The sequence below is a fragment of the Antechinus flavipes genome, chromosome 4, assembly GCF_016432865.1.
Source record: "Antechinus flavipes isolate AdamAnt ecotype Samford, QLD, Australia chromosome 4, AdamAnt_v2, whole genome shotgun sequence".
NCBI lineage: Eukaryota > Metazoa > Chordata > Mammalia > Dasyuromorphia > Dasyuridae > Antechinus > Antechinus flavipes.
Window position 1 is genome coordinate 235,891,063 of NC_067401.1, and position 23,810 is coordinate 235,914,872.

At 32.6% G+C, this 23,810-nt stretch overlaps 1 protein-coding gene across 4 annotated transcripts in view; it reads left to right on the forward strand.

The window, feature by feature from the left end:
- Positions 1–23,810, forward strand: part of ADGRB3 (adhesion G protein-coupled receptor B3) — an 882,558-nt gene that overhangs the window by 172,850 nt on the left and 685,898 nt on the right. The gene's annotated exons all lie outside the window — the stretch shown is intronic.

The window sequence follows — 23,810 nt, forward strand, 5'->3', positions numbered from 1 at the left end:
TAATAAATCCTTATACCTCAGTGATCTTTATCATCATTGTCATTATTTTCTGCACTAACACAAATGACAGCTTCCCTGATTTGAGCAGCAGTCCTTTAGAGTCATTGTGCTAAAAGCATTCATCTTCCTCTAGCCAACCTGGTAATGAACATTTCTAAACTTAGCTAGGTCAGTTTTCAGATAATAAATGTACAATCTGCTATATATGTCAGTATCTGATGCATGTTTTTGCTTGGCAGGATCTGTGGGACCTTATGTTCCACAGGCCTAATCTTTGAAAAATCTAGAGTTGCCCCCCAATCAGCAATGGAGCACCTATACACATATACACATCCAAACAAACACACACACACACACACACACACACAAACACACACACACACACATATATGATTTATATGATATTTTATATTATCTTATTTAGATATGTGAGGATCAAATGAAATAATGCCCATAAAGTATTTTAAAGTCATAAATGACTAATACAAATGTATTATTATTTTAGTAATAGGCCAATTAGAAAATTCCCATGAATTCCATTTCCTATTAGAGGCACTAACAGGTATTAGTGTTCTGTAGAAAATTTTCAAATGTGTTTGATTTTTCCATGAGCCATTCATTGTCTACCATTTCAGAACTATCACTTATCAACTATACAATTTTTCTTTAGTAAATAAAAAACTTAACACTTTAATGAGGATTTTAAACTTAGTTTCACCTAGGTTTTTCTGTGTTGCAAGATGCTTTAGCAGTGGAAATGTACTTTTGTCTGATCAATAACATGACAAATTCTTTTATGTTTTCTTTGATTTTATTTCCTTGTATAAACTGATTGAGTTATACATCATATCTGTTACAATGGAAGCAGCTTCATTTCATCAAAGCAAAATCCATTCTTGCTATTGAAATAGTCTGTTTTCTTTCTCTGTTTTGTTTTGTTTTTGATTTTGTTTTGAGTTGACAGAGTCAAACGGGATTCTTTTCATTTATTTAAATGTCACCAATTCCATATTCATTACTAGGTGGTGTGCTTAAACAATTGAGGTGAATTGAGAGGAGTGGAGAAAAAATAGCTAAGTATATTAAGTTGTTGATTTTTAACTAAACAAGTGGAGGAAACAACATTCTGACTCCCTTAGAGCATTGTAGTATGATATTCTAATAGATCTGTAGTTTTATCAAAAAATGAGAGATCTTTAGTTCCAGGTAATCTCAATAGTGCACATGATATATACAAATTTCTAATTTGATATTAGCTTTACTTTAATTTTCTCAGTTACCACATTTACTGTATTTCTCTGAGAATGCCATGTATTTACTTTTTATATTTCACTTTTGAAGTAATATGCAAATGTGTCTTATGGTTTTTTGTCTTAGGAAGTAAAAGATTTCACTACAAAGATACAGATATTCTGCTTTCAATAGATCCAGATTTCCTTAAGATAAAAATCCAAACTACAGAGAGAAGAAAATGGGTAAAAGCAATAAAAGGTTACTTGTGGAAAATTATGGAAGGGAATAACATAGGATTAGGGCTCTAAATCAAATTGAGTAAACAGGCTTGAATCAAAACCAAGAATTCTAAACTTTATAAAAAGGCAAACAAAGGAAGGACTAATGGGAGAGTTAAGAAAGCTGATACCAGAATGATAGGTCAAATATTATATTTTTACAATTAATATTACAATACAGTATTACGATTAACATAATTTTTGCAATTACAATATAACATAATTTCCCTTCATGGTGTCCTTGCTTCTTAGTGAATCTGTAATGTGATTCCTTCCTTTGTTTTTGCCTAGGAGTTCTCAGCTTTTTTGGTATTACCCGAGTCTAAATACAAGGAGGTCAGTAAAGGCAAGAAAGAGATATAATTGTAAAGGGCTGAAACTCTTGAGTCGATGCATTGAGGTCAGACAACTGAGCACTTAAGGCTAATTACCAATTGGACAATACTCTATAAGCATATTCTTGGAAAATGGTCCATCCCACTATCTTGTGCTGGCTTGATAATTGGTGTATACAGAGAATTGTAGGAGGGACTAGGTGGTGGAATAAGACTAGCCAGAGTCACTTTGGCGGTAGATGAGGAAGAAGGAGGTCATGGAGATTCTGTGTCCATCCAATTCACTTCTATCTTTAAGAACTTTTGCTTATCCTGACTCCAGCTGATTCTATGGTATCCAGGGTGCTAACTTGGTCTTCACATAGAATGATTCATTTTTCAAGTCATGTTCAATTCTTAACAACTCCATTTAGGGTTTTTTGGGCAAAGTTACTTGAATAGTTTGTGATCAGAGATCAGATTTGAATATGGGGAGATGAGTCACCTTGACTCCAGGCCCAACACTCTATTCACTGTGTACCTAGAAGGAGATTTATTTGGTGCTTTGGATCTAGGCTTTTTCTCTTATTCTCTAACCTAGCCAGGTTTGTTTTCTACTCTGAGAGTATTACAAAGGACAGGAAAGGGTAACCTCTGAATCAGCTCAGCTTCTGGATAATATGGAAATGCTAAAAGAACTGAGTCCATGAAGATGGAAAGGGAGACAAAGGCAAAAGGAAAACTGTGGAACAATTTCCTTTGATTACTGTGCCTCATCTAATGAATAGAAGCTATGTGATCCTGGATAAGTCCAGTTTCAGGAAACTTTTTAATGATAAATTGAAGCATTTGCTGACCTGCATTGATTTAGGGGCTCCAAATTCTTTGGTAGTTTTTTCCAAAAATGAAATGATATATTTGAAAACTCAACAAGAATTAAGAGAGAAAGAAAGAAAGAAAATTCCAATTTTGTTTAGCCATAATACAAAGAAAAACAAGTTAATGGCTCCTATTGGCATGATCCAAGGTAAGGAAGGCATGTTTTTAATGTTAATGGCATTAGCTAATATGATACAGGAGAGTTTCAAGCTATGGGATCTGATCACATATCCTCAAGATGTGAGAAACACCCAAGGGAAACTAGATCAGAAACAAAATAACCCTAAAAATTTTAAGACCAGAGAATTTTTTTTTTCATCTAACTCTCACTGAATCAATTTAGAAAAGTTGAGGGACATATGATGATAAAACCAGCAATTAAACTTAGCTCTATTCTTTTTAAACTATGACTTCCTTAATTTATTTTAACTGACCTAGTTTTTAAAAAGCAACCTTCCAGCCACTTTAAACCTCTTTTAGAAATGGTTTTTAGAAACTTTTAAGAATTTTCTGCACTTCCTAAGAATTCTGTACAGAATTCCAAGATTTACAACAATCGTTATGAAGTATCATAATTATTGATAATACTGAGGGTGTATGCTATTAACACTACATGATATTTAGGTAATATTTTGAGATTTACAAAATGTTTACATACACTGTAGAACCTAACAACAACTTGTAAAAACTACAAACATTATTTCCCCCATTTAACCGATGAAGAAACTGAGGTTCAATCCATAATGACACATCTAGTTAGCTTGAGAGTATAGCTAGAGCCTCCACTGCTTAAATTCACTCTCATTACATCTTAACAATCTTTTTAATCTCTATATGTCAACTTCTTATCCTTTTCCTTACTATATTATAAACTTTTACTTTTTTCCTCAAATCTGCAATCATCTTTTGCCTTCTTATTTTATAGCTGATGATATCCTTCTAGTGTTATATTTCCTAGATTCACTTCTTAAATTCTTCAGAACTTCTCAGCCTGTTAACAATTATCTTTTCTTTCTCTATACTCACATAAGAATTAATATCCTTATAATTCACTCAAAGTAATATTTTAGATGTCATTTCCTTATTTTTTATTTAGGATCTGTATCTAACAGTCACTCTCCTTTTTCTTCCCATAAATCTTCACTCTCTTGTACTATCAGTTTATTCTCATCCATTCCCAGATACATAAAGTCCTTATGCCCTAGTTTTTAAAAGTTTTTTCTTGATACCTTTATCTCATTTAGTAATTCGATATGACAATATAATGAGAAGATAGAAAATGGAAGTACCACTAGATCTCATACTATCATTGTTGCTGCTATTAACAAGAGCAGCAGCAATTATATAATGTCTGATAGTAATAATATTAGGACTGATATAGTTAACCTAACTGATTGAATTATTGTTTTCCCTCAAATTCATGTTTTTAATAGATTGAAACCGCAGATTTTTGTCAAAATTAAATATAGCCCTACCTGTCTGCCATCTGAATATCTAGAATGGTACCCTATATTTGAGCTATGTTGAGCCTGCATCCATTACTTTTGCTCATGACTTCTCACCAAAGTTTTTCTTTTACTAGATATTAACAGAGCACATTAGTTCTTAGTAGAATGTGCTTAATTATAAAATTCCCTTTGCACACTCAGAAGAACAGTTGCTTTTCATCAACCTTAAAGGAACATGGCTGAGTCCTATATGTATATAAGCTACCATGTGGCACTTTCAGGTTCAGCAGTTTGACATATGTGATTGCTCCTGGCATTCTTAGCTCTGAGGCTTTATTTCTCTTTTTTAGTGAATATGTAAGAATGGTTGCTATTTCCAAATTTCCCTCTCATTTGTCTCCCAGTGTCTTTCTAATGTAAGAGTCTAAGGTTATTATGAGGAATAACCTAAAATTTGTCAAGTGGCTTAAGCTCTTATTCTCAAAGAATCTTAATCTCTCTGAATTTGGTATGATCCCTAAAAAATTCTTCCATAAAAGTGACTTCAAGTTAAAAGCCATGGGAAATGAGGCATATAGTTGCCTCGTTTCCAACTACAAAATCATGCCTGTTTACCTGTAGGTAAACACCAAGTGCACATGATACATACCCTAGAAGAGAGATGGTCTGTGCATAAGTGAGAATCACATTCTTCTCCACAGCTAAAAAAAAAAAAAAAAAAAAAAAAATTTAAACTCCTTTTGAAAAGTCAGTGAAGTTATGGTTAACATCTGCAAACAGATATCACAAGGGTAAAAAACAAATATGAAGACTTTTTTTTTTTTAAAGCTAATCCCCTATCCCTTATCCACATACTACAAGTAATCATCCCATGATTATATTTATATCAAATACACATTGACCATTGCATGCAGTAAAGATTGCAAAACAAACATCACTTGACAACTTCAGTGACTAAATGGCTGAATTAATTGAAATATATGTTTCTTGAAATTTGAAATTTGGAGAATTCTTAGATATGACTTCCTGTTTTGCAGTAGACTTTTTTTGTGTCATTATTCATTATCTGTCTACCTGATCACCCAGCCTGTTTTTGGGTAGACTTTTTGATGTCATTATTCATTATTTGTCTACCTGATCACCCAGCCTTCTCCTTCATATCAAAAGATATGGAACATAAGGTATTTCTGGATATTAATACCTACCTCCTTGCTGATAGACACTATATCTCTAGGGCTGGGTTGACTTGTGCAGAGGAAAAGACTATTGTAATTTTCATGGTCAGCAATTTGGTACTCTCTTGCAATATAAACTAAAGAATATATCTTCAAATAAATGCCACAAAACATTTTTTAAAAGGATCAACACTTAAAATTACAAGATTAATTATACTAAATCACAAGTAATTATTGCTTGGTATCATTTATACAGATTCACATTAGTTGTATGTATAGTCAAAAGAACAATCCAAAATATTGCTTGACATTATTTTAATGAAAAAAAAATATATATCTAAACTTTTCTAAAAGAAAGAACTTTGAGTACTCTGGCTTATGCCTGATTGCTTGTGGACAGACATTTCCATGTCTTTCACTTTTTTATATCTACCTAACCTCAGAGGACTTCTCCAGAAAGTCTCATAAAGGAAAGAAAAAACAAAACAAAACACAGGAACATAGATATCCATGCCTGAGTGATGCCATTATTGCGAGCTAAATTCAATCAAGGTAAATTGAGGCCTACTTCTGCTTGCAAGATATCTTTGTATTAACAGCCATGCTACCCACCAATAAATAAGTCAATGACTTGCCTCCATTTATGCCAAAGACAAAGAATTGAAAATGCAGCTCATTTTTATAGGTATAGAACAAAGAATGGAACAGAAATTATCTCACTGATTATGGGATTAGAAATGTCATGAAAGTGTTAAGAACTGCTGAAGTTATGAGGGGACAAGAAACTTTCTTGGCATAAAGTGATTTCTAAGTGGTGCTGAGACAACAATTCCATTAGAATTAGGATATTTCATGAAAGCATTGCACTTGTAATTAGTTCAGAGGGTTTTTTTTTTTTTGTTTATTTGTTTTGTTTTTGTTTTTGTTTTTGTTTTTGTTTTTAAGGAAAAAGGGAAAAAAGGAAGGAAGAAAGGGAGGGAGGGAAGAAGGAAAGGAAGGAGGATTTTTTAAGTGCTTATTTTGTGCCAAGTGAACTCCCTGTTCTTTTCTCTTCCTTGTTTCCTATCACTTAAATGCCTTCTGCTGTTTTGTGTTCCACACTTGTTTCATGTGATGAAATAACTTTACCACTGCTAACCCCTCTACTTCTTCACAAGATCCTATTCCATTCTGTCTCTTCCAACAGATTGTCCCCTCTGTCACCCTCTCTATTTCACTTATTTCCCATATTTCCCTTTCTATTTATTTATTTCCCACTTCCTATAACCATGATCATGTTTCTTTTATTTTGGAAACACTCTTTACTTGATCCCCTCCAACCCTGTTAACTATCATCCTATTTTTTTTTCTTTTTCTTTATAGCTAAACTTCTCAAAAAGGCTATCTCCACTTTCTCTCTGCTCATTCTTTTCTTAACTTCTGTTCTTACAGCCTGTCTACTAACCTTGTTCCTCTGAAAGTGCCCTCTCCAAAGTTACTGATTAGTTGCCAAATCCAATGGCTTTTTCTCAATTCTCATTCACCTTGACCTTTGCAATCTTTGACACTACTGACTACTTTCTTCTTTGTAATATTCTAACAAATCTAGTTTTTTGGGGACCTCAGGTTTGCCTCCTATCTCTCCTTTACCGGCTCTTTATCCATGTTAGCCTCTCTAAAGTAAGCATTCCTCAGCATTCTGACTTAGGATCTTTTTTCCTTTGCCCTCTATACTACATGGTGATTTAGTACTGGGTTGGCCATTGCACGAGGAAGATCTATAAGCCTCTTTTATGCCAACAATTTTTACTGCCTTGTTAAATGAACTGAATTATATACATGATATTTTCAAATAGATATCACAAACATTAAAAAATAAGACCAACATTTAAAATAACATGGATTGTTGTATCAATACCCTAGCTAATTATCCCATACTCCTGTTTTACTCCAATTCATATTAATGTTTCATGAAATATTATTCACAATGCAAAATTTGACTTGACACATTGTTTCAGTGGCTCAATATCTAAATTACATGAAAGATATAGTGCATTTAAACTGGAATTTAGGGAACTCTGGTAGTATATTCTTCTAAAATCTATCACTTTTTTTCTGTCTTCCTTGACATCCCCAATTTTCCTTCAAAGATCAAAAGTTATAGGAACTTAAAATCTCTGGTTAAAAGCACTAGAATGCTTACTTTCCTACAGATAAGAATGAGGGCTACATAATAACTACTCCAGGACTAACTTGATATATGTAGAAGAAAAGACAATGTTTCTTCCCAATGCTAACACTTTTGTACTCCCTTAAAAAAAGTAGCTTAAGTATAGAAGCATTTTACCATGGTTTACCATATTTTTTCAAAAAGAACATTTTAAAGTAACATGGAGTATTATTGCAAAGAAGTAGATAATCATTCAATCCTACAATTTACCTAGTATCAAATTATTATTATATTATATATTTACATTATTATAACATAAAGCAATCATTAATAAAGATTTATTAATGTTTATTGGGTCCCAGGCCCTAGGAAGGAGATAAGACTTTGAAGGAGGTAATAAAGGATTTAACCCCTGGCTACTCTTGTGGTGATTACTAAACTGAAACGAAGACTGCCCCAAAGTCCACCAGAAAACCGAAATAAGAACATTATATCTTATCCCACTGCCATAACTCCACACATTCTTTTATACCTCATCTTAACATTAATTACTTGCCAATTAATTTACACAACTTGTTCCATTGCAATAATTCCACACATACTTCTATACCTCACCTTAACCTTTATCCCTTGCCAATTAATTTACACAACTTTTTCTACTGCCATAAATCTACACATCCTTCTAACCCCTACCTTATCCTGTTCTTTCCCCCCTTATTTCTTTATAGATTTTGGAGGGTGCTATACCCTTCATAGTATATGTATATAGTGTTCCCTATTTAACCCATTCCTGATGTCTTTAGATTTTCAGAACTAGCCACCCTACTATCCACTCTAATTCCTCTGTGTCTATTCTTCCTCTGTACCTCATTCATATGACAATTACTATTTTTACCTTTTTCTAGACAGTTTTGCTTTTTAGAATCAGATCATGTTCAGTTCTGCCCCAATTTTTCTTTTGAGCTACCCAATTACTGATGTCAATGTTAAACATGTGATATACATTTCCATTTTAAAAACATAAAACAATTTGTCCATGTCGAGTTCTTTGAAATTAATTTTTGATGTTGACTCTTACATGTTAAATTTTCTATTACGTTCAGGTTTGTTTGAGACAAAGTCCTGAAAATATCCAATTTCATTGAATGTCCTTTTTTTCATTCAATATTATAATTAGTTTTGCTGGATATGATTTTTTTTTTTTTTTGCTACAGATCTAATTCTTTTGATTGCTGATATATATGATTCCAGGACCTGCAGTCTTATTATTGTAGCTGCAGATAACTCCTGTACAATTCTAATTGTAGCTCCAGTATATTTGAATTGTTATTTGTTGTGGTGGTTGTTTGTTTCTGGCAAAATGTTCTCTTTAGTTTGGAGGTTTCAAAATTTGCAATAATATTTCTGTGTGTTTTCCCCATAGGAATCTCTTTGAGATGATGATTGGTAGATTTTTTCTATTTCTATTTTGCCCTTGTGTTTTATCACTCCAGGAGAATTTTCTTTGATTATTTCTTGCATTATTGTGTCAAAGTTCTTTTTTTGGTCAGTTTTTAGGTAATACAGTTATTCTGGTGTTTTCGCTTTTTGATATGTTCTCCAGATCTGATGCTTTTCTTAGAAGATATTTCACATTCTCTTCTATTTTTTTTCATTCTTCATATATATATATATATATATATATTGTTATTTCTTGATCTCATATCTTCATTGCTTTACTCTTTCCCAATTCTAATTTTCAAAGAATTGTTTTCTTCTTTAAGACCTTGTATCTCTTTGTCTAGTTGATATTTTTTTTCATAATCTTGTTTTTCTTGGATAGTTATTTGTTTGTTTATTCATTCATTTGTTTATTTATTTTAGTTTTTCCTCAATCTCTCTCATTTGATTTTTGAAGTCTTCTTTGAGTTCTTCTATAAATTCTTTCTCTGCAAGTATACATTTAACATTATTCTTTGGGAGTACAAAAGGCTATTTTTACTTCACTGTCCTCCTCTAAAGATAAACTCTGGTCTTCCCTATTCCCATGGTAAGGGAATTCTTTGCCTGTTATTTTTTTAAAAGGAGAACTATTAGTGTAAGCATTCTAACCCTGGGGTGGGAAAGATGGTAATTTTAGCTTCATTTTAGGTCAACCCTCTGACCTGGAACAACAAACCAAAAGTTCCACTCTCCTGTAAGTGCTAGCAGCCAGCAGCCTTGGTGCCCAACTTCTGCATTCACTCCATGTGCTGGTTCCTTCTTGCCCAGGACTGTGTTTATGCAGTACAGCTGAGCCTGGTGTTCCTTATAAGGAGAAATTCCCTCAGTCTTCCTAGACTCAGTTTCCTAGCCACCCCCCTCCCCCCTGGTATTCCATAAGTGAAAGTTTCTTTGATTCAGATTGAGGCTCCATCCTAACTCAGGTAGCCCCAGGACTTCCACTGGCTGTTTCTTCAGAGCTAGTTTATAGATGTTTACACTTTTCTCTGATTAAACCCATATTCTGGGGTGATTCTTCTGGGCTTCTCAGGTTGTCCCAGGAGGACTTCTGTTCTTCCCATGGCTTATTTGTTTTTCACCCATCTTTGTTATCCCTGAGGCTCCAATTTGTTGTTTGTAAGGGAAATCTGGAGAGCTTGAAATTTTATGACCTATTCCAACATCTTCCAAGAATTCTATACACCAACAAATATTAAATATTAACAGTCAAAATAGCGGGAATGCTTTTTTCAGTTTAGCATATTCTTTTAATTGTTTAGTGTCTATAACAGAAGTACAACATATAGGATATATTCCTTGATTTGTTAAACTTGAGGAACTCTAGATAAAGAATTCCTACTTTGGGAATGCAGTGTTCAATAGATTTTTATTTTCTTTCTCCTTGATCACCTTCCTTCTCATTGGAAGTCTCTTCAAAGATCAAAAGCTACTGGGCCTTAGAAATCTCTGGGTAATACCTATATGACTGCTGGCAGGTAGACACCAAGTTTCTATGGTAACTACTTTAGAACTGGATTTCTTTTTACATAAGCCAAGACTATGGTCCTCTTTTTGGCCAACAATGTTTTACTTCCTTTTACATTAAATTGAGGTTTACATGGCATCTTCAAACCGATATCATAAACTTTTACAAAAATCAGCATTTAGGATTATGAGCATGAGTGTATGAGCAACATAGATAATTATCTCATGCTGCTCTTTCTCTCAAATTTATAATGTTTCATGAAATAGAAATCACAATGCAAAACTTTACTTGACAGATTGCTGAGTGTCTGTGAGTGGGCACTTCCAGGTCTTACTCATTTATATGCCTGGCCACCCAAATTTTTTCTTGGAGGATTCTTCAGTGGCCAGAATTAAGAAGATATTAGGAAAGATATCATCTACCAGTCTGCAGGTTGGCAAGGATTGATCTTTCCAGAAGCAAGGAAAATAAACCTTGCCCTGTGCAACCAGTTTTCAACTTCTGGAAAAAAAATGTGACATATATGCAAAGAGGTATAACATGCAAATATTAAAATATAAATGTCAGTAGTCAAAATAATAATGATTATTTTAATATCATAAACCATGATCCCATCATACTATGAAAATTTAATCCATATTAATCATTGAATGCAGCAAATAGAAAAAGTGAAAATAGAGTTTGGCACATTCTTTAGTTGCTCAGTGTCTACAACACATGCATAGCATGCATCATAGATTATTTGCAACACCAAATGGGAAACTCTAGGTAGTGTATTCCTGCTCTGGGAGTTTACTTTTCAGTGTTTTTTTTTTTTTTTTCCTCCTTGGAACTTCTTTAGAAACTACTACATTTTAGAAATATCAGAGTAATACTTTTCTGCCTAACTGAGGTAAACATGAAATCTCCAAGGTAACTATTCTAAGAATAGATTGAACTCTAGATAATCACAGCCTGTAACCCTCTTGACCAATGATATTTTACCCTTTTGTTAAATAAGCTGAAATACAGAAGATATCTTCAAATAAATGTCACTAGTGTTTTTTAGAAGATCAACTTTGAAAGTAACAAGGTAATTATGTCAACCACCACTGGGACTTAGAATCAGCAAGACTCATCTCCTTGAATTCAAATTAGATGTCAGGCACCTACTAGCTGTGAAACACTGCACAAGTCACTTAACCTTGTTTGCCTCAGTTTCCTCATCTGTAAAATAAACTGGAGAAGGGAATGGCAAACTACTTCAATATCCTTGCTGAGAAAATCCAAAAAGGAGTGGTAGAGAATCTGACATGCCTAAAAGGACTTAACAACAACAAAAACTGTTTACTTCAAATTCATATTATTTCATGAAACAGAAATCTCAATGAAAATCTTTACTTGACAGACAATGGTTCACTGTTGACATATGTTTGTATTAGTTGGAACTTGAGGAATTTTAATTAAATGCCTGGCTCTCTATCTATGAATAGGCATTTCTAGTTCTCCCCCCTTTATATGCTCAGGCACTAAAGCTTTTCTTTGAAAGGTCCTTCAAGGTCCATATCCAGAAAATCTTAGAAATATTTAGGTATTACATGCCTGTATGCAGGTAAATATCAAGTTACCATGGTAACTACTCTTAGGGAAGATTGAATTGTTCAGAACTATGAAATACCTTCCTCCCCTGAGTAACAAGTTTTCATTCTCTTTAAAATGTAGCTGAAATACATTTGACATCTGCAAATCAGTATCATACAAATGAAAGTCAAGATAATTGTCAACAAACTAACAAGAATGACCATTTCAAAATCACAAACAATAATCCTAAGATATTATTTACTGAAGCTACATTAATAAATTGGATCTTGTAGACAACACATTGCAAACTAGAACTTGAAAGAATCTTTTAATTGCTCAAAATGTATGACAAATGTAGAATATAGTTCTTGAAACTTTGACTTTGAAAAATTGTAATTCATTCATTCTGTAGGGGTGTATTCATTCCTGCCTCTCTCAATCTCCTTTACTTATGGTCACTCAAGTCTCTCCTGAGAAGTCCTTCAAGTGACATAAACTACTAAAATTTGGGAATCTCGGGGAAATATCATCCTGCTTGCCTGAAAATTGGCAAGAAAGCTAATCTAGAGCTCATTTGATCAGTAAACAAGCAAAAATTATTGTCCTCCTCATGGCCTATGAATTTTTATTCCCTTGCAAAATATCTTGAGGTTTATGTAATATCTTTCAATGGTCCCAAGCATTTTTTTTAAATAAGCATTTTAAACAGCAAGGATTCATATGCCAACATTGAAGATAATCATTCCCATATTATTGCTCATCTCAAATTCACAATAACAGTGCATTCAATACAAAGAACAATGTAGTAAACATTACTTGGAACTTGTAACATGAATAACTGGTAAATGTCTGCCTGCCACTGGGGAGACTTTTCCCCATCTACTTTCATTTTCTATCTTCCTAGATACTTAGGCTTTTTCTAGGAAACCTTTTAATTGTACAAAAGCTACTCTGAGTCTCTGAGTAAAAGCTGCCTGCTTGCAGGTAGACCCCAAATTTCCATGGTAACTACTCTAAGGCTGGATTGATCTGTACAGAATCAAGAACTACATTCCTTCCTTAGATCAATTTTTTTGATTCATTTTCAAAATCAACTGAATTAAATTTTGCATCTCTAAATAGAGCACAGACATTTGAAATTAAACATCACCATTTAACATAGTATAGATAACATATATAGTATATGTCAACATCACAGATGGTCATATTATGGTACTGTTTATATCAACTTTATATTAATCTCTGTATTAGCAAACAACACCATGCAAACATTTTTGACAGATTCTTTAAGTAACTAGATTTGCCATATGCAAAATGTTTTGCTTCAATAATTTGGGGAACTTTTTGTTATACCTCCTTTTCATGTGTGTGTGTGTATGTGTGTGTGTTTTCTCTAGAGCCAACCAGACTTCTCCATTGAAGTATTTTTAAGGCTCAAAAGCCATGCATATTTAGAATTTTCAGCTTAATATATACTTGCCTATGGTAGACACCAAGTCTTCAAGACAACAACTACATGGTTAAGTTGATCTATGTGGAAGACTATAGCTAAGACATATATGACACCTTTAAATAGGTACTGACAACATTAAAAAAGAAAAGTTCAATGTTTACTCTATCAAGGTTGATTTTCCTAATATGACAGGTAATTATTTCAAGCTCCTGTTTGCCTCAAATTTGCATTAATATTTCATGCAGTAAAAAAGAAAACAATGAAACAGTCCTTGGAAGACTGCTTTTACGGATTAATGAGCCCAATCCTATATAATTTTTACTATTTGAAATGTGAAACTAGGTGAACTCTGGTTATTATGCATCCTTTTGGATAGGCCAATAGTTTTTCACTTACAAAGTAAGTATCCATAGTACTTAGTACTTAAAAAAGAAAAAAAAATTAAAATACAAGGATGATTATGCTAACATTAGAGCTAATTATTTCATCTTGTTTTTAAGCTGAAATTCACATTAATCTTCATGCAATAGAAAACAATAAAAAATGTTTCATCAGATATCACTTCAGTGGCACAATATCTAAGTCACATACAGGATATACTATGTGAAACTAGGAATTTGGGAACTGTGGGTAATTTCTACCAAACTTTTGGCAGACATTTCCATTCTTCCCCCTTTAGTCTGTCTCCTTGGCCACTATATCTTCACCTTGAAAACAGATTTTGAGGTCAATTTTCTAAGCACCTATGATTAATGTATACTTGTAAAAATCAAGTGTTTATAGTTGCCACTGTAGTGGAAGGTTGATTTGTTCTTAATTAAGAGCTATGTCCTCTACTTGGCCAACTATTAGTCACTCTCTTACAAAACCAGCTGAAGTATAATTTGATGGGCAAAAAAGGCATCACTCACATCTATCTATATATCTATCTATCTATATTAAAATAATAAAGATTATCTCAGCTTCCCAGGAGATCATGTTATGGTGCTATTTATATAAAATCCATATTAATCATTTCATGCAATAGACAACACCATGAAAATTTCACTTGATGAAATCTTTCAGTGTTTAAATATCTTCCGCCCAGGCAGAATATATTACTTGAACAACTCAGGGAACTCTGGGTAATGCATTCCTGCTCTATGAATAGACTCTTCTGTGTTCTTCTTGTTTTTTAGTCTCTGTGTTTCCACCCAATCTTATTTTCTGGAAATCCTTTCAAAGATAAAATATTGTAGGACTTCATGAAAATTTTGGTTAATACTTGTCTTCCTTCCTGCTGGTAAGCACCAGGTTTCCATGGTAACTACTCTAGGTGTATGTTAATCTGTGCAGAATAAATGATTACATTCTTCCCCCAGGCAGAGAATCTTGTTTCCCTATGGAAAATAGGCTAAGGCATATGTGATATCGTCAAATCAGTTTCACAAGTATAAAAAAGAATAGTATTTAAAATAATAAAGATGATTATACCAATATACAAATAATCACTTCATGTTGCTGCTATTAATGTTAAGGTAGCATACAGTAAATAGCATAAAGCTAAATATCAACTGAAAGAATGTCTTTTTAAAATTTTTATATGTTGACTTTATTATACATGTAAAAAGAAAATAAGCTGTACATAAATTTCATGTACAGTCCTCTTTTTTGTTCTATTATGTTTATGGAAAAAATCTTTTTACTTGGCATTTTCTTAGCATTATCAAAAATGCTTTTTTTTTTCTTATTTGTTTCTTTTGTTTTGTTTTTAAGAACCAAGATGTGTAAAGGAAAAGGGAACCAGGATATCCTTGTCTTCCTAATGCTCCTAACCCCAACCCAGCCACCCAGACCCTTTTGGAGGGGATTTAGAGGTCCTTTGTCCTTCCCTTACCAAATTACTCTGGGGTAAAACTAGGAAGGAAAAACAATGTAACAGCTCATGACATATTTCCAATCTTTTAATATACATAATTCTCCTCTATACTTTAAATTATATTCACTATTTGAATGAGATGTAGTCACCAACTTCAATCTTTCTTTCTTTTTTTTTTTTTTAAATAATTTTTTATTGATAGAACGCATGCCAGGGTAATTTTTACAGCATTATCCCTTGCATTCATTTCTGTTCCGATTTTACCCCTCCCTCCCTCCACCCCTTCCCCGAGATGGCAAGAGTCCTTTACATGTTGAATGGGTTGCAGTATATCCTAGATACAATATATGTGTGCAGAACCAAACAGTTTTCTTGTTGCACAGGGAGAATTGGATTCAGAAGGTATAAATAACCCGGGAGGAAAAACATAAATGCAAGCAGTTTATATTCATTTCCAGTGTTCTTTCTCTGGGTGTAGCTGCTTCTGTCCATCTTTGATCAATTAAGGCTCTCTTTATCGAAGAGGTCCACTTCCATCAGAATACATCCTCAAACAGTATCATTGTTGAGGTATATAATGATCTCCTGGTTCTGCTCATTTCACTCAGCATCAGTTCATGTAAGTCTCGCCAGTCCTCTCTGTATTCATCCTGCTGGTCATTCCTTACAGAACAATAATATTCCATAATGTTCATATACCACAATTTACTCAACCATTCTCCAATTGATGGACATCCTTTCATTTTCCAGTTTCTAGCCACTACAAACAGGGCTGCCACAAACATTTTGGCACATAAGGTCCCTTTCCCTTCTTTAGTATCTCTTTGGGGTATAAGCCCAGTAGAAACACTGCTGGATCAAAGGGTATGCACAGCTTGATAACTTTTTGAGCATAGTTCCAAATTGCTCTCCAGAATGGCTGGATGTGTTCACAATTCCACCAACAATGTATCAGTGTCCCTGTTTTCCCACATCCCCTCCAACATTCCCCATTATCTTTCCCTGTCATTCTAGCCAATCTGACAGGTGTGTAGTGGTATCTCAGAGTTGTCTTAATTTGCATTTCTCTGATTAATAATGATTTGGAGCATATTTTCATATGTCTATAAATAGTTTCAATTTCTTCGTCTGAGAATTGTCTGTTCATATCCTTTGACCATTTATCAATTGGAGAATGGTTTGATTTCTTATAGATTAGAGTCAGTTCTCTATATATTTTGGAAATGAGGCCTTTATCAGAACCTTTGATTATAAAAATGTTTTCCCAGTTTATTTTTTCCCTTCTAATCTTGTTTGCATTTGTTTTGTTTGTACAAAATTTGATATAATCAAAATTTTCTATGTTGTGGTCAATAGTGATCTCTAGTTCTACTTTGGTCATAAATTCCTCCCTCTTCCACAGGTCTGACAGGTAAACTATCCTATGCTCTTCCAATTTATTTATAATCTCATTCTTTATGCCTAGATCATGAACCCATTTTGACCTTATCTTGGTGTACGGTGTTAAGTGTGGGTCAATGCTTAGTTTCTGCCATACTGATTTCCAATTTTCCCAGCAATTTTTGTCAAATAATGCATTCTTATCCCAGAAACTGGTGTCTTTGGGTTTGTCAAACATTATATTATTAAAGTTATTGGCTGTTTTGTCCTTTGAACCTAACCTATTCCACTGATCAACTAGTCTATTTCTTAGCCAATACCAGATGGTTTTAGTAACTGCTGCTTTATAATATAATTTTAGATCTGGTACAACTAGGCCACCTTCATTTGATTTTTTTTTTCATAAATTCCCTTGAAATTCTTGACCTTTTGTTTTTCCATATGAATTTTGTTGTTATTTTTTCTAATTCATCAAAGTAGTTTTTTGGGAGTCTGATTGGTATAGCGCTAAATAAGTAGATTAATTTAGGTAGTATTGTCATCTTTATTATATTTGCTCGCCCAATCCAAGAGCATTTAATATTTTTCCAGTTGGTTAGATCAGACTTAATTTGTGTGGAAAGTGTTTTGTAGTTTTGCTCATAAAGTTTCTGATTTTCCCTTGGCAGATAGATTCCTAAATATTTTATACAATCAGTAGTTACTTTAAATGGGATTTCTTTTTGTATCTCTAACTGTTGGGTTTTGTTAGTGATATATAAGAATGCTGATGACTTATGTGGGTTTATTTTATATCCTGCAACTTTGCTGAAGGTGTAGATTGCAATCTTTCTAAAATACCAGCAAGGCTTGTCACTTGCCTTGTCCTTACCTCCTGAGGTCACTACCAAATCTACCTATGTACCTTGCACAAAATGTCTACAAAAGCCTATGTACTTATCAGATCTTCATCAGAAAGGCTCCCAATATGTGTATAATTATTCTCAAAGATTTGTAGACATGAGATAGTAAATACAAAATATGTTATTTACTGATATCCTTTCAGGATATCCCTTTTCAGGCCCCTTTTTTATTATTAATACAGTCTTTGATATTTGTCTAATCATTCAATATCTTAAACTATTTCAGATCTCTTTGAAAGTTGAGGGGGAAGATAGATGCTACAATGGATCAAAACACTGGCTTGTAATCAAAAAGACTTATTTGGGGGTAGATAAGTAGCACAGTGGACAGAGTTCAAATCAGATCCCAACCACTTGAAATTTAACTAGTTGTGTAATCCTGGGAAAATCACCCAACTCCAATGGCCTTGAGGGGGAAAAAAGATGGTTGATCACTCAGCAACAGTATCACCCCCATGAATAATTATTGGTCTCGTGGAGCTATTCTTTCAACTTGTTCTACTTCCCCATGCAGGAATATCAAATTCTGTGATATCAGAGTTCCAATGCAGTAGTTCTTCTTTTATGGACAAAAAAAAAAAAATAGCTGGTAGAAAAAACTTAACAAACTTTTTACCATTTTTCATTAGTTTGTTTTCTTCTTGCCAGGATGCTTTCTTGCCTTTAATGCTTTTTTGGGATGTTGATCCGGCTCAAATGATTTTCATTTCAATCTTTCCTTAAATTCACTTGTCCCTCTACTATTTCTTATTTCGAGATAATACCACTTATAATCTTTTATGATTGTCCTCCATAAGATTTCAAGAAGTTTATATTTTAAAGCAGTATTGTCCTTGGGTGTCAAATCTCTCCATCTGGCAAGGAAGTCAAGTACATACTAGTTGTATTGGTGTATAGGATTCCCTTGGCCTTCTTATTGTGCTAAATGTTTTACATTAGATAAACTTCGATAATGCAAGGTAAAAATTTACACTGATGTTTGTTTCCATATCCACTTCTTATTATTCTGCATTATAATAGCTTATTTAAATAAGTGGGACTAAAAATGAAGGGAGAAGAAATAACAAAATAATATCTCTTTTATGACAGCAAAGGAAGAGAGAAGTATTAGGACAGAATGTTACATATATTATCAGTTATAAAAATCAGTTATTTTTATTAAATTATCTTTTTTTGTCACAAGACAGAGGAGAGAATGACTGTGAGTTAGACATAAGGCATCAATAAAATATTTTAAATAAAATAAATTGGATTGGAATTGATTTGATTGTATACCATTGAGTCTATTTTTTTTTAATTTGGTAGTGATTTTTATCTTTATTCTATCAAATTGATATTCTTTTTTTTTTCTTTGACCATTTTGTATTTGTTTAAAATAAATAATTTAAATAATAAATGCAGAATAATGTATTGGGGGACATAGCTAAGGTGGGAATTTATTTTCCTGTATTATGCATTTTTAGTTCTCAATGTTTCCTTGGAAATAGCTAATTCAGGATTATGTCTATCTCCCCTGGGTACTATTTATGTCTTTGCGATAATATATGATTTAACATAAACTCTAAAAATGGAGTTTATTGATTGATATCTTCAGATCATCTGCTTTTAGCCAAGTCTCTTTTCCCCTTCTTCCTCTGTCTTTCCAAAAACAATGATTGCTTTCTCCTGGTCTGTGATTTGATTTTTTAAAAAAATTTATATATATGTGTGTGTGTGTGTGTGTGTGTGTGTGTGTGTGTGCACGCGCGCGCGCACGTGTGTGTATGTGTGTATATATAAGTTACATATTATATATATATATTAGTTTTATTGGTATTTTGTTTTTACATGACAAATGTATAGATTACTTCTACTTTCTGGAAGTTGTAACAGTGTTAAGCAATTTTAATTGTAAAAAATGATTAAATAAATTTAATATGTGAACTCATATGAAAATTCATGCATCATATTACAAAAATATCACACCTTCCACACTTTTTTTTTTTATTTTCTTCCTCTCCCCCAAAAAAGGAAAAAGAAAAGAAAAAAGAAAGGCTCTTAGAGAAAAGAAAAAAGAAATTGCTCTTGGGGCAATGCACTAATTGTCTTTAATTCTTTTATTCAGATTCTAGTGGACACACATTCATATCTTCCTTTTCTTCTTCCATAAGACTATTTTAGGTGATGCAAACAGACTTTCTAGACTTAGTGATGTTGCTACTGACCAGTAACTCTCACATATTCACATTAAGGAAAACAAATTCCTTTAATGGCTGTACACAAAATATATGTGTCATAGTTTGTACCCTAAATCTATCATCTTTCTGTAATGGATAGCATTTTTTATTATTAGTTCTCTGGAATCATGAGTAGTCATTGTATTTATTATTGTTCTTATTTCTAAAGTTTTTTTTTTATATAGTGTTATTATCTCTGTATAAATTGTTCTTTCCATTCTGCTTATTCTGTTTGTCATTTTATGAAAGCAGAACCCAACTTTGCTGTTCTCAGCAGTACAATGAACCATGACTACTCTAACAAACTTAGGATTAAATATCCTATACATATCCAGAGAAGAAATTGATTTTGTCTAAATATAGATTGAATCATATTCTCTCTCTCTTTAAAAAAAAACTTTTATTTTTCTTGAAAGTTTCTTTTATTAGGTGGGAGATCTGTTTTCTCTCACAACATGACTTTTATAAAAATGTTTTGTATGACTTCACATGTAATTTCTTAATGGGGATTGGGGATGGGGATAAGGGAGAGAATCTAGAACTTAAAAGTTTAAAAAAATATAAAAAAAGTGTTATAATATAACTGGGGAAACTATTAAATAAATATATAAATAAAGTGGAAAAAACAAAAAAAGAAAATTTATTGATAATTTTAAAGTTCAGAATAAAATTAAAACAATTTAAAAAAGGAAAAAAGAGCAAAAAATAAAGAGAACCCACAAAATTTATATAGTAATATCAATATTATACAAATAAAGTCTTTTGTAATCTGTGATTAGATTCTTTCATATTTCTCTTATTTGGTTCTCTAACCAGTTTTCTTCTTGATGTTCTTGATATATATGGTCAAACTTTTAAAATCTAGCTTTGCCAATCATTTTATTTTTCTCCATTAAAGAAATTTAGAAGTATATACTGTGTAACTCTTAATACTATGAGCAAAATGAATGTCCACCAGATATGCCAGCATATCTTGAACTCTTGGGGCAATGTACTAATTGTCTATAATTCTTTTATTCAGATTCTAGTGGACACACATTCATATCTTCCTTTTCTTCTTCCATAAGACTATTTTAGGTGATGCAAACAGACTTTCTAGACTTAGTGATGTTGCTACTGACCAGTAACTCTCACAAATGTTTTCTAAGGTCTTTCATCACAAATAAAGGAATCTTCCTGATCATTTCTGGAATGATCAGGATTCTGTGAGATAGATTCTGTTGGTAACATTTTGAATACATTCCACATCCCACTCATGAATTGTGATGCACTTATTTTGTGGTTGAGTATATGCTTCAATTAATCCTTCCATTCTTTACATGCTAGGGTATACCTAGTTGTCATTTGAAGTATCCTTTTTATACTTTAACTTGTCTAGAACTGGCCAAATCAATGATTTCATTCTTGTGATAGTTCCTAAATATGGACTTATAAGTATCCATCTTTTTACCAAAGCCAATAATTTAAGAAACTTTAAATTTCCTTTTTTATATTCCAAATGTTGATAAACATTAGGATTTAATACAAATTCTTATACTTTTATAAAACTTAAAGGTATTCCAGAATGTATAGGTTTTAGACCCTTCTTAATTCTAAAAGCACTTTTTTTAAGGGTTGGCCTAAACTTCCTATAGTTACTTTCATACAAAGATATATGTTAGACCCATAATATTTCTCTGATACAGGACATGTTTTCTGAGTTAAATATGCTTTAGATTTTTTTTTTCTGTTAACAGCTCTCTGTATTCAATAAGGCATCATTTTACAGTAATTTCTTCTTGTGTTTGGTCAATGAGGGTAGGAAATGATTTCAAGATTACCTCCCAGAAGCTGTATCTTACCAAAAATATATCAGGAATATTTGAATCATCAAATACATCTGGTAATTAACAAAATCCCATTGAAATGATGTCATTGAATCTGATACTGTTATGAATTATTTTATAATTTTCAATGATTTTTAGTGTTCATAATTGTCTTGCAGAATGCTATGAACATGGATCAATTTTTTTTTACAAAGAGATAGACTTTAATGCAATATATTATGTTATTTTTGAATGTATAAATGAATAGAGATCTTCTAATATTAGTAGGCCCAAGTATAAAAATATTATGAACACTAAAAATCATTGAAAATTATAAAATAATTCATAACAGTATCAGATTCAATGACATCATTTCAATGGGATTTTGTTAATTACCAGATGTATTTGATGATTCAAATATTCCTGATATATTTTTGGTAAGATACAGCTTCTGGGAGGTAATCTTGAAATCATTTCCTACCCCCATTGACCAAACACAAGAAGAAATTACTGTAAAATTCTGGAATAAAATACAATATAATGCAGTAATCATGCAATTTCTGCATATAAGAAATATATAGCAAATGAAATAATAAAGCAGGTATGCATATTAGTGGCAATATAAAATGATATACATAGAATAATGGGAAAGCAATTACAATAACTACAACCTTGTGCCAACGATTAGCATATAAGTAGACAAATAGTACCCATTAAATCAGTATCACTTATTCATGCATATAATTTCATCAAAACATATATTTAACACATTAATCAGTAGCACCAATAGACATTTTAAAATCATTACATGAATGCAATCATTTTTTTCATGACACAGAGAATTACCTATGAAAGGCTTTGAAATTATCAGGATTCAATCATTGGAATATCACATGTAATCTTTGAATCCTATTGTTTTTTAGTTGTCTGATTCTTTTGGCCATATTTGGAGTATTCTTGGCAAAGATACTGGAGAGGTTTGCCATTTCCTTTTCTTTTTCATTTTTACAATTAAGAAAACTAAAACAAGCAAATTCAAGTGATTTTCCCCCCAGAATCACACAGCTAGTAAGTGTCTGAAGTCTAATTTGAACTCAGGAAGATAGGTCTTCCTGATTTCAAGCCAGGTTCTCTATATCCATTGTGCTATCTAGCTGCCTCATCATGCTTGTTATTGTTTATCTCAAATCTGCAATACCTATTACATGTCATATACTGTAAAAATGTCATTTGAAAAGACTATTGCATTGGCTAAATGTCTAGATTACATTCGGCAGGTATTATGTGAAAGTTAGTACTTGGGAAACTCTGTGTAATTCCTTCCTGCCATGTGAATATTCACTTCAATGTCTTACTCCTTTGTCTACCTGGCAGTCCAATATTGTCTGTGGAAGTCCCATCAAGATCCGAACCCAAGGGAACTCGAAAAAATAGAGTCTCCATGGTAGCTACTCTGGGGGATGCATAGTAAGGACTAAGTTGCCAGCTTTGGAGAACAGGAGGTATCACAAGCATGAAAGACCAGTAAAGATCCCCAAAATATTAAATGCTTAAAAATAAACAAGATGGATGTGACAACATCACAAATAATTATCCTATGCTTCTCTTTTGTCCAAAATCATGATCAATGCTAAATGGAAGGATGATTATACCAATCTCATAAATAATAATCACATGATATAGTTATGTACATTAAGATTGTATGCAACTGGGCATGGTAGTTCATATTTGTGATCCCAGATACAATCGAGACTCAGGTTGGGATGTTTTTGGAGTTCCATGCAGCCAAAAATTTTGTGTCCATGTGGTCAAAATGTTGGCAGTGTCTTCCAAACCAGTTGATCTATGCTTGAAATCTGCTAATTGTTACCACACTCATTAATATAAAAATGGAAAATAAAAACAAGACAAATTATCCCAGTTACTGGAAATCACTGAATGTTAATTATTGGCCTCAAATCCATATTAACATGAAATGCTGTAGTTAAAACAATATAAAACATAACTAGATAGATAGCATCACTGAATAGATGTCTAAAGACACTATTAGACACTTGGAATTTGGATAACTGATGCCATGTCTGATGTGTTACAGTGGTAAATACTTCTGTCTGTCTCTGTGATCATTTAGGGTTGTCAATAAAAGTCTCTTTAAAATTAAAAATTTTGATAAATTTAGGCAACTCCTGGTACTGTCTGTCAATTATTTTGAC